Source organism: Myotis yumanensis, unplaced genomic scaffold (genome assembly GCF_028538775.1).
Source record: "Myotis yumanensis isolate MYYU_CA2020_CCGP unplaced genomic scaffold, mMyoYum1.0.hap1 SCAF_2, whole genome shotgun sequence".
Lineage (NCBI taxonomy): Eukaryota > Metazoa > Chordata > Mammalia > Chiroptera > Vespertilionidae > Myotis > Myotis yumanensis.
The window spans coordinates 41662816-41677627 of NW_027223753.1; the positions used below are offsets into that span (position 1 = coordinate 41662816).

Genomic DNA, 14812 nt, shown 5'->3' on the forward strand with positions numbered 1-14812 from the left:
GGTAGGGTCCCTAGGCCTGGTCAGACGATCAGGGCCAATCTGTGGGTCAACCAGAGGGGCAATTGGGGGGTCCCCACTGGCACCCACCTTGGCCGGCCTGGAGCCTGCAGGCTGGGGGCAGCTCCTGTGTTGAGCGTCTGTCCCCTGGTGGTCAGTGTGTGTCATAGTGACTGGTCGGTCTGTCTTTAGGTCAATTTGCATATTAGGCTTTTACTATATAGGATATTTTACCACAACAATTTTTATAAATGTAGTTAGAGGCAGAGATTAGAATAGAGGTTTCTAGGGTCTGGGGCGGGGGGGAGAGAAGGGAATTATTTTTTAAGGGGTGCAGAGTTTTTTTTGAGATGGTAAAGTTCTGGGAATAGATAGTGGTGATGGTCATATAACATTGAGAGTGTATTTAATGCCCCTGCATTGGAAACTTATGAGTGGTTAAAATAATAAACCTTACGTTATGAATATTTTGCCACACACAGGAAAGCAGGAAGCCCTGGGGCCTCTTTGATTTCTCTGGACCCAGAGTCTCAAGCAGGGCCTGGCACACGCTAGGTGCTCAAGAGCGTGTGTCGATTTGCATAAGCGTCTGTGGGAAGAGACCATGAGCCTTCAGCTGGGAGAGAATGCACAGAATCGGAATCTGCCTGGAGTCAGTTCCAGCTTCCTTCCAGCTTCCCTCGGGACAAAAGCTCCACCGTGTGCGGAACCCCCAAGGGACAGAAACTGCAACAGCATAGATAGGAGCCGCGATTCATTGCTGGCATTTTACAAACACATAATGAGAGCTAACGATCAGAGTGCTTGATCTATGCCAGGGACCGTTTTAAGAATTTTCATGCCTTACAAAAATACCTCTGAGATTCTTAGGAGTGTAATTCCCATTTTGTGGCTGAGAAAACTGAGACACAGAGAAGTTAAACAACTTGCCAGAGGTCACACAGCCAAATCTCTAGGAAACTCAGATTTTTCCCTCGGGCAGTCTGGTTTGCTCAATGGTTTGTGCTCCTGCATTGTGTTGTCCCTGAGCCCTGACCAGGAGGGCATGGAGAGTACCTTCAAGGGGAGTCGGGAGTGGGGCTTTGGAGGCAGGAGTGGGGCTCCACATTGGGCACCAGCCCCGGCCCGGGCATCACGCAGTCTGGGTTCGAGGCCTGGCTCAGCATTTGTTGATTGTGTGGTCCCAGACAAGCTACTCAGCCTCTCTAATCCTCTGGTTTCTCGTCTGTAACGTGGCTATAGCAACAGTATCCACCTCACAGGGTTTGTGGGGATTAAATAAATTAGGAAACCTACACTTCTTAGTGAGCATGGTGCCAGGGTTAGGCAGCGCCCACGAGGTGGGAGTTGGGATTGTGCTCACTGACTTCCTGGAAAGATCTTTGGCAATTTCGCTTCCTCTCTGAGCCTTGCTGAACTTAGTTATGAAACAGAATTACTGAAATTGCCCAGCCGGAGTGGCTCCGTTGGTTGAACTTCATCCTGTGCACGGAAAGGTTTCCGGTATGATTCAAGGTCAGGGCACATACCTGGGTTGCTGGTTCCATCCCCAGTCAGGGCACGTACAGAAGGCAACAGATTGATGCCTCTCTCTCTCTCTCTCCCCCTCTCCTCCCTCTCTCGTCTCTCAGCATGTCCTCCAGTGAGGCTTAAAAAAAATGCACACACACTCAAAACCAACCTGACAGGTTTGTTGTAAGGATTAAACACACACCATGTTTTATATTTAGATCTATTTATACCTCTAACTCATTCTCCAAAAGTATTTAAGGCAGCTAACAATAATGGAAGATTATTTTTAACTTGAAAATGAAGAATTTGGAGCAAAGAGAAAGGGATGGCAAGGAGAGAAAGAAAGAGGAAACGGGATAATTGTTTAAAGAGCCTGACTACCCTGGTGTGTGTTGGGCACTCGATACATATTTCGCAATGTTTTCTGGTGGTAATATATCTGGTCCCAGTGAGCCTGGCTACCTTGGAGGTGTGAGGGCCTCCAGAGGCACCCACTACACCTTCCTGGGGAAGGGGAGCAGAGAGGAGACCTGAAGCTGCAATCCCCTCTCACTGCAGAGCAGCCCTCACTGGAGGAGGAGGAGGAGGAGGAGGAGGAGGAGGAGGAGGAGGAGGAGGAGGAGGAGGAGAGAATTTAAAGCAAAGCAAAGCACTGATCATTCTAATTCCCCTTCATTTTACAGAGACAGATACTGAGGCCCAGAGAGCAGGGTAGCTAAATGCAATTGGCTATTTATATCTTTTGTAGAACTTCATATAAGTAAATCCCCAATCACACAATAAATATTTTCTTAATGGATTTCCATTCAGCAAACATTTCCTGACACTCGACTATGTTGGTGCCGTCATCCTAGGAACTAAGTATGAACAAGACCTATTTCTGCTCCCAAGGAGCTCGCCTTCTAGAAGTGGGGTCAGAGGCATGTAGACCCAGAGTGACAGGGCAGTCAGCCCAATGTGAGGGTCCAGGGCAGCTTCCCGGAGGAGGCGTGCCAGGGAAGAGTGGGGTTTGTCAGGCAGCCAGTGTGAGGCGAGGCTCCCCTGTCTCCCTGATCTCAGCACTCCCTGCCTTCCCTGTCGCTACTTGTTTAGCCATCATCACTGCCAGGCTCTCACTCTCTGTGGGCAGGAACCCGGAGCATCTGCCCTGCTCTATCCAGTGCCCCAGCACAGGGGGAGGGGAGGGAGGGGGTCCCACCAGAAGGAAGGGCACATGCAAAAAGCCAGAGGTGGGAAGCAATACCTTCTCAGGACTTTGGGTTGTTCAGGATGGTTCTACCCGCAGCAGGTGACCTGAGTTCCATCAGCTATTGGCTGGGTTTCGTTTTGTAGGTGCAACCGTGTGTCCTGATTCAGAGACTAGGGAACTCTTCGGTGGTTGGTGGTGTTGTGGCAGCAGATATCATGTTGGATTAGGAATGAATCAGGGCCTTTCGGGTCTATCCATTCACCCAGCAGATTGTCAGCGGTGAGCCACGAGTGAAAGACATGGTTCCCCTTCTCCAGCAACCCGGCCATCCGGGTGTTGTTGCGAGTTAACTGCCTTAAGTGGATTGCAGGGTGTGTTACAGGTGCCTCTTCTGGCTCTTACTAGAGGACATTACCCATCGTGACTGGGGGCTCACACTGTGTGATGAGTTTGACATGCTATATTTCATAGATTCTAAAATGTGGCAGGTTCTGAGACATACTCTACTTTCAGACATGCGGAGATCAGTATCCTAGGTCTAGGAGCCATGTTACAGTTGTTCTGAATTTTCTAATACATTCAGGTGATATCCACATTTACATCTGAGAAGCTGAAGCTCAGAGGGGTCACTCTGTCCTCGATCTCACGGCTCATGCTTGGCAGAGCCATGTGGATCCCAAGGCCCCTTCTCTCCCCGAGTATTCAGGAGGCCCTTCCCATCCTCTTAAAAGTCTTTCTAAGATTTCAGGCAATGGAGCTACCATCCGCAAAATCCCGCCCCTTCCTCCCGCTGGTGTTTTGCAGTGTTACTCTGCTTCTTCCTCATTGCATTCTCGGAGTGAGCAGACCAGTTTGCCCCCATAATTTCACAAGTTTCCACATTAGCCAAGTGCTCCCCTATGACCCACCTCCTCAAGTCTGTCACTTGAGTGGAACTCTCCCATTTTCCACACAGATTGGGGGAAAACCCTCAACAGGTGGTGTGTGCTTGGTGCCTCCGTCTCGTTCCCCCTTTCCCCTTTATGTCTGTGTTGTTGCTGCATTAACAAAAGATGACTGTGCTCACACCCCCAGCAGAGCTCTGCTGTCCCCCAGGCAGCTCGAATGCTGTGGCAGGACCAGGTGTGTCACCCTGGTCAGTGGGAGAAGCCCTGGCTTGGAATCCATGGGGGACCTGTCCCCTGTTTGTGCCTGGGCGTAGAGCAGTGGTTCTCAACCTTGGCTGCACATTAGAATCACCTGGGAATCTTTTTAAAATCCTGATTTCTGGGCCTCGTCCCCTGGAAATTCTGTTTCTTTGTTACTAATGTTGTGGCCCCACCCCATAACAAAGAAACAGAATTTCTGGGGGACGAGGCCCAGAAATCAGGATTTAAAAAAGATTCCCAGGTGATTCTAATGTGCAGCCAAGGTTGAGAACCACTGGCTTAGGGGGAAGATGTGCACGTGCAGACCAGGTAGAACCTAGCGAGATAATAGATTTAGGAGACGGGTGGTGCCGGGCTTGTTCACAGATACAGTAAATGTTCACAGCTGCCCTGGGAGGTGGGGGTAAGAGCTGAGGGAGATAGGCACTGTGGCAGTAACCGGAATCTCACAGACGGACATTCGATGTCACAGTTTGCAGGGTAATATTAGTTCAGCTATACCACCCTTGAGTTAAAACAGAAACAAAATAAAGCAAAATGCATCTGTGAACTAGTATAGAAAACAAGGGCTCTGGGAGTCAGAAAATCAGGCTTGTTTACCAGCAAAGGGGCTGTGGACAAATCAGCTAACCTTTCTGACACTGTTCACTGATCTGCGTACTGGGGATCTTAATTCCTTCCCGAGAGCGCTGTTGTCAGTATTGAGTGAAATACTGGACATAAGGTAGCATTTTCATGTCCAAGCAATGTCTGGAGAAGAAGGAAGAAGTACAGCTAGTAAGCTCTGAGCTCTCACTGCTTGCCCGGAGGGGTTGAGGCTTTATGTGCCGTAGATCATCCAACGCTCACAGCAGCCTGCCAGGCAGGGCACAGTTCCTCCCCTTGGAGGTTCACAGAGGTCACAGGACCTGTCCAAGGTCACTAACTCATGGCAGGTCTAGAATCCAGACTCCGTTAGCTCCCGCTTTAGAAGTGAAGCTCTTACCTGTTATGTTATTGGGTCATTCGAAAACCTAACTGCTGCAGTTCTTTAAAAAAACCCTTTGGGATATGATCCCTGTCCCCTGACATCACACTGTAGCCACAGGCCTGGGAATGAGGAATGTGCCGCCCTGGCTCTGCTGCTGATGGCTGTGACCTGGGCAAGCCTTCTGGCTCTGGACTGAGGCGCCCTGACTCCACGTCCTGTGAGGATTGTGCTGCTGTTGATGGAACACCCACTGTGATGTCCCAGCAGAAGCCGGGATGAGTTGGGAGCAGAGAGGAATGTGGTGTCTCCCTATTCCAAGCTGTTGGACTCTGGCCCCACTGGCAGGGGTTCCTGGGCAGGTTCACCCCACGTCCTCCCCTGCGGCTCTGGGTGCCAGCACACACTCCTTACAGATGGGCATGAGTGCCCCTTGGGCAACATGCTGGGCGGGACGGGATGACCACAGATGGGGGATGTCAGCCTCCCTTTTCACCCCCACTGCCTGCTACCATGGGGGCAACTGCAGAATTCAACCAACACTGCAAAGCAATGACACAGGCTGGCCGTGCAGATCGGTTACTCGGGCCTCTGTGGAGAGATCTGCTCTTCCTGCCGGGAACAGCAGAAGCAACCAGAGGACCAGGAATGCAGCGAGGTCAGAAGAAGGGAAACCTCAAACCAGAGACCTTCCTGGCAGGGCAGGTAGAGGTTAAGAGGGGGAGCACAGAGTCACACACTCTTAGGTTCCAGTCCTCGCTCTGTTGCCCATTAGCTGTGTGAACTTGGATAAGTCCTTTGACTAATGAGCGCCAGTTTCCTGATTTTAAAAATCTGGGGTGATAATAATACCACCTGCCTCATAAGTCTGTACGAGGCGTAAACACCTGTGAAGACAAAGCTCTGCCCCAGGTAAATGTGCAGTGAGCACGTGTTCTCGTTCAAACCTGAGCCAACCCCTCTGAGGGTTCGGTCTCTTCTTCCTTCGTCTCATCCGGTTCCCAAACTCTCCTAGCAGCTGCTAGCTGCCAGGTATACGGAGATGTAGGAGACATGATGCTGGCCTCCAGGAACTCACAGTCTGAAATTCCTAAAATCCTCATTGACCTCACACTCATATACTAATCACAATAATGATAACAATGAACACTGTGTGCCACTTATCAAACAACTATCATATGCAGGCCCAGTGCCGAAGCTCTATATACATTATTTCTAAGGTTCATAAGCAATCCTTTGGGATATGCATCACTGTTCTCATTGACGAGGGAGACCGAGGCTGGGGAGGGAGGGTGACTGAATCACCTGCCAGTAGTTGTGCAGCCCTGGGTAGTGGAGCTGAGATCCCAGTCCAGGTCCAGACTCTAATGGAACCCTCTCCTTCCCTGGCTGCCTCCACTGTGCTTCCCCAGCCCCCCTCCAGGGCACACGGCTTTGCAGGAGGGCTGGCACATCCATAGACCTCATTTAATCTACACAGCCAGCCCCAGCAAGGATGTAGAACCATTCTGATGAGACCCAGTTTCCAAGGGAGGGAACCAAGAGCAGGTGAAAGTAATCTGCGAAATGTTTACATTGAATGTAAGCTCAGTGAGTTGTAAAGACATTGAGTGTCTTAAGATCAAATAAAAGGCAACTTGGAGGCTGCCGCTTGGTGAGATGCCTTCTGCAGAGGCGAAAAATATGTGCAAACAAAACCAACAGCTTTCTTTATGTTCCCCAAAGTTGCTAAAAATGCCTGTGGGTTTGCACACAAGCAGACGCTGTCTCCCAGTGCTGCGTGGCTTCTGTCGTTGGCTCTGGCAAGAGGAGACCTGGCAGGTATTTCTCACATCTTTGCTAGACACACACACCAGACGAGAGGAGTTCCAAGGTACTCCTGGGGTGTGCATTTCTGCCAAGTTTCCTTTTATTTGTTGTTAACTTAGAAAAAAAGGACACCTCATGGATGAGCCCCTGATCCCCTGAGGTGACGGGTGTGGTGGAAAGTGCATTCCCTGTACTTGGAGTCACAGTCCCATATTCTCTCTGGGTTCTTTCCCCTGCAGCCCTGTGGCCATGGCCAGGTTGCCTAGCCTCCCTGAGCTAACCTCAGTTGGCCCTCCTTGTAAGACAGGTGATTCCTTCTGCAGGAATTAAAGCTCCAAGGAGGCAGGGACCTTTGTCCTGTTTGTTCCTGCGTTCTGGTGCCTCGCACAGTGCCTCCACAAATCACTCTCGAAAATGGGATTAAAACACTCTTCTATAGCAATTCCAATCCTCTTTAACCCTTGTTATGCATTGATTATATTCCCCCTTCCACCTCCACCACCAAGATATGGTGAAGCCCTCACCTCCAGCACCTCAGAATGTGACCTGATTTGGAAATAGGGTCATTGCAGATGTGTTAGTTAAGACAAGATGGTACTGGAGTAGGGTATGTCCCTAATCCAATATACTGGTGTTTTTATAAAGGGAACTCCATGTAAGACAGAAGAGACAGTGAGAACACCATGTGAAGATGGAGGCAGAGATCAGAGTGAAGCATCTACAAGTCAAGGAATGAAGCCAAGGACTAATGCCACCACCAGAAGCTAGGGAGGTAAGGACTCTGTCCCGCAGGTTTCAGAGGAAAAATGACCCTGCAGACACCTGGAGTTTGGACTTCTAGCAACCAGAACTGTGAGACAATAAATGTCTTCTGATTTAAACCACCCAGTTTGTGGTACTTTGTTACAGCAGCCCCAGGGGAGGAATACAGCTCTAAAAAAGATTTCCTTCCCCTTTTGATAATTAAAAAAAAACCCACAACAACACCTGAAACATAATTTACATGCAGAAAACTGTATCAACCATAAAGGTACAGATCAATAGATTTTTCCAAGTAACCACCAACCTCCCAGATCAAGAATATCACCAGCAACCCAGGAGTTTCCTTCATGCCCCATCCCAGTCATTAAGTTTCCTTCATATCCCCACCAATGTAACCACCATTCCAACTTCCTTCACCAAAGGTTAGTTTTGTCTCTCTTGAACTTTAAGTGTATAGGAAAATATACTACTTATTTTTTTAAGTGTGTCTGGCTTCTTTTATATATTATGTTTGTGAGATTCATCCTTGCTGTGTGTAACAGTGGTTTCTTCTGAAGACAATGTGAAAAAATAGCATTAAACTTTTGTTTGTTTTAGTTGGTTCAAATTTCAAAAGGTACAAATGGTATACTGTGAAAGTCTCCAAAATCTCCCCATCCCTGTTTTCCAGTTCCATAGTTCCACTTTCTAGAGGCAACCAATGTTTCCTGTGTATCCCTCCAGAGCAGCAGTTTGACGGGTGCCACAAGAATTTTTAAATACCTGACTATTTAGCCCTAACCGGTTTGGCTCAGGGGATAGAGCGTCAACCTGCAGACTCAAAGGTCCCAGGTTCGATTCTGGTCAAGGGCATGTACCTTGGTTGCGGGCATATACCCAGTAGGGAGTGTGCGGGAGGCAGCTGATCGAAGTTTCTCTCTCATCGACGTTTCTAACTCTCTATCCCTCTCCCTTCCTCTCTGTAAAAAATCAATAAAATATATTTTTTACAAAAGAATCATAAATACCTGACTATTTAGTCAGGGGTACTGACATCTTTTCCCTTAAATTGTCAAATATAAAAATGACAACAGCCAACAGAACAGTAGCTGTCCAGTGTGAATGAATCAAAATTATACCTATTTTTTTGTCAGATCACCAAAAAATATACTATATCAGTATGCTGCTGGATTTTATTAACTAGTTTGTGTGTGCCATGAGATGGAAAAGGGATTGCTGTTCTAGAGGGATATTTTGCCGACGTATGCAAAGATATATACATTTATACGTAAACCTTTCTCCTTTTTTAATACAAAACTTAACATATTATACTATTATGCACCTTGCTTTTCACTTAACAATCTATGTTGGTTATCATCCCATAACAACATATAAAAGCTTTCTCATCCTTATTTTATAGCTATATTAGTATTCCATCTATGAGAACATAGGATCATCTTTATTGATAGCCATCTGGATTGCTGTCATTCTTGTGTTATTATAAACAAGGTTGCAATGTGGAACCCTGTAGTTTTGCACATGTAATTTTGTGCATCCATATATTGTCCCCAAAACAGAAATGCTGCATCAAAGTATATAAGCTTTAGTAATTTTGATATTGACAAATTATTCTCCATTTAGACTGTACCAATTTAAACTACTACCAGCAATGTACAAGTGTATGTCCTTATCCGTAGTTTTTCTAATAGGTTGTGTTATCAAACTTAAAAAAAACAATCTGGAGAGAGACCCAGAACATCCAAAAGAAGGCCCAGCAGCTTGCATTGCTTCACAGCTGGGCCTCATCTGGGCACCTCCAAAACCGAAACAAAGAAGAGGAATCTGCAGATCTCTCCATAGCTCCTGCTAGGTAGCCTCAGGAAGAGGCTAAATTAGCACCTCCTTAGAGATCCAAGAGCCAGTGTACCCAATGGTCAGAGTGGGACCATCCAGATTACAACTCCTCAGATTCATAAGGGACACACTCAGGGGCCAGACTCAGTGAGCACCAAAGCCCCATTGAAGCAAGTCTTGCCCCATAAGGGTGTCTCCAGCACAGAAGTTCTCCCAATGTAGACACAGCTGATTCTCACAGCCAATTGGCCTGGAGGTCAATTCCTCCCAGTGATACCTACAACAATCAAGGCTTAACTACAACAAGACTGTGCACAAAACACACAAAGGGATGCACCAAGCGTGTCCACCTCTGGTAATTGGGGAGGCTGAGCCACTGGGCCCTATAGAACACCTAGCACAGAAAACCACTCTATCAACACAGGGAAGCAGCCAAAATGCGGAGACAAAGAAACAGGTCACAAATGACAGAAATGGAGGAAAGCAAACTGGATATAGAGTTCAAAATGAGGGTTATACGGTTTTTCAAGAGTTTTCTAGAAAATGCCAATAAATTTCGTGAGACCCTTAAGAAATCTAGTGAGACCCTTGAGGATATGAAAAAGGACCAACTAGAAATTGAGCATACACTGTCTGAAATAAAGAATATTATACAGAGATCCAACAGCAGACTAGAGGATCACAAGAATCAAGTCAAAGATTTGAAATACGAAGAAGCAAAAAACACCCAACCGGAAAAGCAAAAAGAAAAAAGAATCCAAAAATATGAAGATAGTGTAAGGAGCCTCTGGGACAACTTCAAGCGTACCAACATCCGAATTATAGGGGTGCCAGAAGAAGAGAGAGAGCAAGATATTGAAAACCTATTTGAAGAAATAATGACAGAAAACTTCCCCTACCTGGTGAAAGAAATAGACTTACAAGTCCAGAAAGTGCAGAGAACCCCAAACAAAAGGAATCCAAAGAGCACCACACCAAGACACATCATAATTAAAATGCCAAGGGCAAAAGGCAAAGAGAGAATCTTAAAAGCAGCAAGAGAAAAACAGTTAGTTACCTACAAGGGAGTACCCATAAGATTGTCAGCTGATTTCTCAACAGAAACTATGCAGGCCAGAAGGGAGTGGCAAGAAATATTCAAAGTGTTGAATAGCAAGTACCTACAACCTAGATTACTTTACCCAGCAAAGCTATCATTCAGAATTGAAGGTCAGATAAAGAGCTTCACAGGTAAGAAAAAGCTAAAGGAGTTCATCACCACCAAACCAGTATTATATGAAATGCTGAAAGGTATCCTTTAAGAAGAGGAAGAAGAAGAAAAAGGTAAAGATAAAAATTATGAACAAATACATATCTATCAACAAGTGAATCTAAAAATCAAGTGAATAAATCTGATGAACAGAATAAACTGGTGAATATAATAGAATCAGGGGCATAGAAAGGGAGTGGACTGACAATTCTCGGGGGGAAAGGGGTGTGGGGGGTGCAGGAAGAGACTGAAAAAAAAATCATACACCTATGGATGAGGACAGTTGAGGGGTGGGTAAGGGCAGAGGGTGGGGTGGGAACCGGGTGGAGGGGAGCTATGGGGGGTTGGGGGGGCGGAGAGGAACAACTGTAATAATCTGAACAATAAAGATTTTTTTTAAAAAAGAATCTTCCTGGCCTTGCCAGCATGGCTTAGTGGTTGAGTGTCGACCTATGAACCAGGAGGTCATGGTTCGATTCCCAGGTAGGACACATGCTGGGGTTGTGGATTCGATCCCCAGTGCTCTCACTCTCTCTCCCTTTCTCTCTGAAATCAATAAAAAAATTTTTTTTAAAAAATCTACCTGTTTGGTAGGTAAAAATAGCATGTCATTATAGTTTTAATTTGCATTACATTTTTAATAAATAAAGCTATAGTTCATGTTTTTGAGCAGCTACTGATATTTCCTTTTTCTGTAAATTCTGTTAATAACCTATTTTTTTTTGTTATTGCACTGTTGGTCTTTTTTCTTAGGGTCTTGTAGAAGTTCTTTACATATTAGGGAAATCAGCCCCTCCTCTTATATGAGTTGCAAAGTATTTTTCTTAGTTTGCCACTTGGCTTGTCTTTGCCTTTATTTATGGTTTTTATATAATTGAATTCATTTTATAATTTTCCTCTTATAACTTCTGGATTTTGTGTCATACTTTAAAAGGCCTTCTCATTTGTGGATATAAACAATTTCCCCCTGGATTCCATAGGTACTTGTTTTTTTTAAAATGTTGTCTTTGATTCATTTAGAATTTATCTTGAATTATCAATAAATTTTATTATTGCCAGACAGCTATTAATGATCCCTGCAACATTTATTGAACAATCCAGCTTTATTGCACTGATCTCAGATGACTTTTTAAATATAAAGTAAAATTTCAAATGTAATTGAGATTATTCCTGGACTCTACACTGTACCATAGACCTATCTAATTAATGCCCTAATTAAAATACATAAATGTATTTGTTATATATTTTAAGTCTAAGGAACAATTTTCCCTCATTTCTTTCTTTCTTTTTTCTTTTTTTGATTTAATGAACCAAACAGATCACCAAGGTTTGGACTATGTGGGGTTTTCAGCCATGGTCCAGTGAGTCACTCTCTCCCAAGGGAAACAGGTGAATATAGAGAGATTTACACCAGACAATGGCAACAGCTGAACATTTTAATTCTCTAGGGTGCTATATCTCAGAAGAGCATAGGACAGGAATTCTTGTTCCAACCAGAGTCTGGGTCTCACTTTGAGGGAAAGTACCCAATAGCTATGAGAAGAAAGAAAGTACACAGGTGACACAGTAACTTAGCTATGTGACTCTGAGCAAGTCATGTCCCCCTTCTGAACCCCACCTCCTCCTCTAGCCACCAAGAATTTGGGCCCAACACTTCGTAAGACTTTGTTGAATCTTTGGAGATAGACTCACTTTCCAGCCATGAGCTTTGTCTAGAGTGGAGCTATAATTTTTCCCCTTTAAAGGGTCTCTTGAAATACAACATCATCATTTAAAAGTGAGATCTTGCAGTTGATGGATATGTTCCAGTATTAGATGAGAAGGGGAATAAAAGCATATCCATTTAAAATCTGACAGAGGACCAGGGAGAATAAAACCCTCTAGGTTTAATGACAGGACTAAGTTGGGTTCAGTTTCAAGTTGCCATTGAGTTTCTGAGTTCTCTAGAAGGAAGATAAAACAATCTCAAAAAGAATGATGTATATAACGGATTAATTTCCAGAGCACTCACAGATGCCATTTATGTTGCAAGTCTTCCTTCCTGAATTGTTTTCAATTTTCAATTGAGGGGTTATTTTAAAGCAAATAGATGAACCTGGTGAAAGGGAGAAAGAGTGAGGAGGGAGTGTGGGAAAGAGAGGCTTTGTAATGAATTCCATGTGAGGACAGCCTGGGAGCCCGTTCTCCAACCTCCTCTCCTTCCATCCTTTCTTTCACCTTATGGTTGGAACACATCATAATTCCCCAACTTGTACACTATTTTAAGCCTCTGGGGTCTTACTTGGACTGCTCTGTGTCCAAGTAGAGAAGTAGAGTTCTTTATCCCTCCTTTTGGTACGGCCTGAAAACCGTCTGCCTTATCCCCTAAAAAAAAAGAGAGAGAGAGAGAGAGAAGAGCATAGATTGGTTTGGCTCAGTGGATAGAGCATCGGCCTGCGGACTGAAGGGTCCCAGGTTTGGTTCCAGGAGAGAGAGGGAGAGGGGGAGAGAGAGAGAGAGAGAGAGAGGAGGGGGAGGGGGGGTGAAATTGCTTTACAAACTGCAAATTGTTAGACAAACATGAGGATTTATTATTATACAGAACATGGTCTGGGTTCTATCAGACATCTATGAGGTTTACAGAGATTGTTTAGTGAGCTTTCTCTTGGGTCACAGTCATTTGTATGAAAAATAACACAATCATTAATAAGCAATAGTACAAGAATAAACTTTCGTATACTCACAACTGTAAACCTACTTTTGCCCACCCTGTACAGGCAGGTGAACAGAGGGTGTTGTGGGAGCAGGCAGCCAGAGGATGACCCTCTTTGGAAAAGGCAGGGTCAGAGAACTTTCTAGGAAAGGTGTCCTGGGACTGCCCCAATTTCAAATCTCTTGTTGGAATTTCCCTACCAACGCCTCCTTCCCCACGATCGAATTCAGCTGAAGACCTCACTGAAGAAGGGGAAGCCATCCAGAAAGTTCTGCGCTTTCACTGCCGCCCACCCTGCTGGGCCCTGGGGAGGGTGGGCCCCGCTCTGCCCCAGGAAGGAGTTGAGGGGAGACTCTGGGAGATGTTCCCAGGCCTGCAGCCAGAGACTGGGCAGCTGTTTGGATGAGCCTGGCCATCTCTCCCAAAGCCGGAGCCACATACGTGAGCTGACAGAGGGCAGGCCCTGAGAAGTGCATTGCTGATGGTTCCTGGAAGGACAAGGTCGAGGCAGCCCAGCCAGCCCCCGCCTAGGACCGAGCTCTTCACGCCTCCACTTGCTCCATTTTCCCTCGTTCCTCCTACAGGTCCTCAGAGAGCGGGCAGCAAGGCTCTCGCTGGGTGTGGGGGATGCCCAGGTGGAGAAGAGGCGGCTCCTTCCTGCAAGGTACGGAGGGGCGGAGCCAATGGGAGGCCCAGTCACTGATTCAGTGCTGACTGCACCTGACCATGGCTGACAGTAAGCAGAAGTGTCCGAGCCCTGCTGGCGGGAGGTCACAATCCAGTGAGGGCTGAGGGAGGCAAATGAGGAATGCACTCCAGGGGTGTCAGGATGGGGGTCGAGCTAGGGAGAAACCCAGAACAGAGCAGGGGAGAGGGGGCTGTGGGTGGAGGTATATAAGTGAAGTGGGTGGGCAGGTCAGGCCTCGGGTGGTCGGAAAGGTGGCCTGGAGCAAGATGTGAAGGAGGAGACTGTGAGCCCTTTGCAGTTTCCACTGGGGGTGCTCACCAGGCCCATGGGAGTCTCAAGCTGCAAGGAGTAGTGTTGGGGCGCCAAAGGGGGGGGGGGGGCAGTAGGAACACGGAAGTCTGCAGGGTGCCAGGAAGGGGAGAGGCCCTGCAGGTGATGGCGGCTTTATTCTGATTGTGATGGGAGCCTTAGGAGGGTTTTGAGCAGAGAAATGACAGGATCTGCCTCATGTTTTAACAGGATGCTTCTGGGGACTGTGGTGAAAACCAAAATGAGGGAAGAGGAAGGAAGCAGGGAGCCCCCTGATGAAGACTGGATGTCAATCCAGGTGAGAGGCCGTGGTGCTCAGACTTGGGAGCTGCGGGTGGTGAGATGTGGTTAGACTCAAAATGTCTTTTTTGAGAAGAACCAACCATATTTGCTGACAGATTGGAAAGACAGTGCGATAAAGAGAGAGGAGTCAAGAATGACTCCAAGGGTTTGGGACCTGGGCAGATGGAAGGGTTGAGCTGTGGTCCACTGAGATGGGAGACAGTAGGAGAAGCAGTTTGCAGTGCTGGGTGAGGTAAGGAGTCAGGAAGTCGGTCTTTGTAAACATGTTCAATGTGAGACACCTAAAGTCACCATGTGGAGGTGCTGAGCCATGGGGGGAGGGGGGAAGGCGGGGCTGGAGAGGCATTTGGGAGC

The 14812-nt window shown here is 46.6% G+C and overlaps 1 long non-coding RNA gene across 1 annotated transcript in view; it reads left to right on the top strand.

Annotated features, from left to right (window-relative positions):
• The window catches only part of LOC139003414 (uncharacterized), a 57912-nt gene extending 43471 nt beyond the window's left edge, over nt 1–14441 (top strand). The window contains exons 4-6 of the long non-coding RNA XR_011470239.1: nt 7268–7394; nt 13743–13894; nt 14366–14441. This is a non-coding gene — a long non-coding RNA (uncharacterized lncRNA). The remainder of the gene's footprint in view (nt 1–7267; nt 7395–13742; nt 13895–14365) is intronic.
• Nucleotides 14442–14812: the final 371 nt, after the last annotated feature.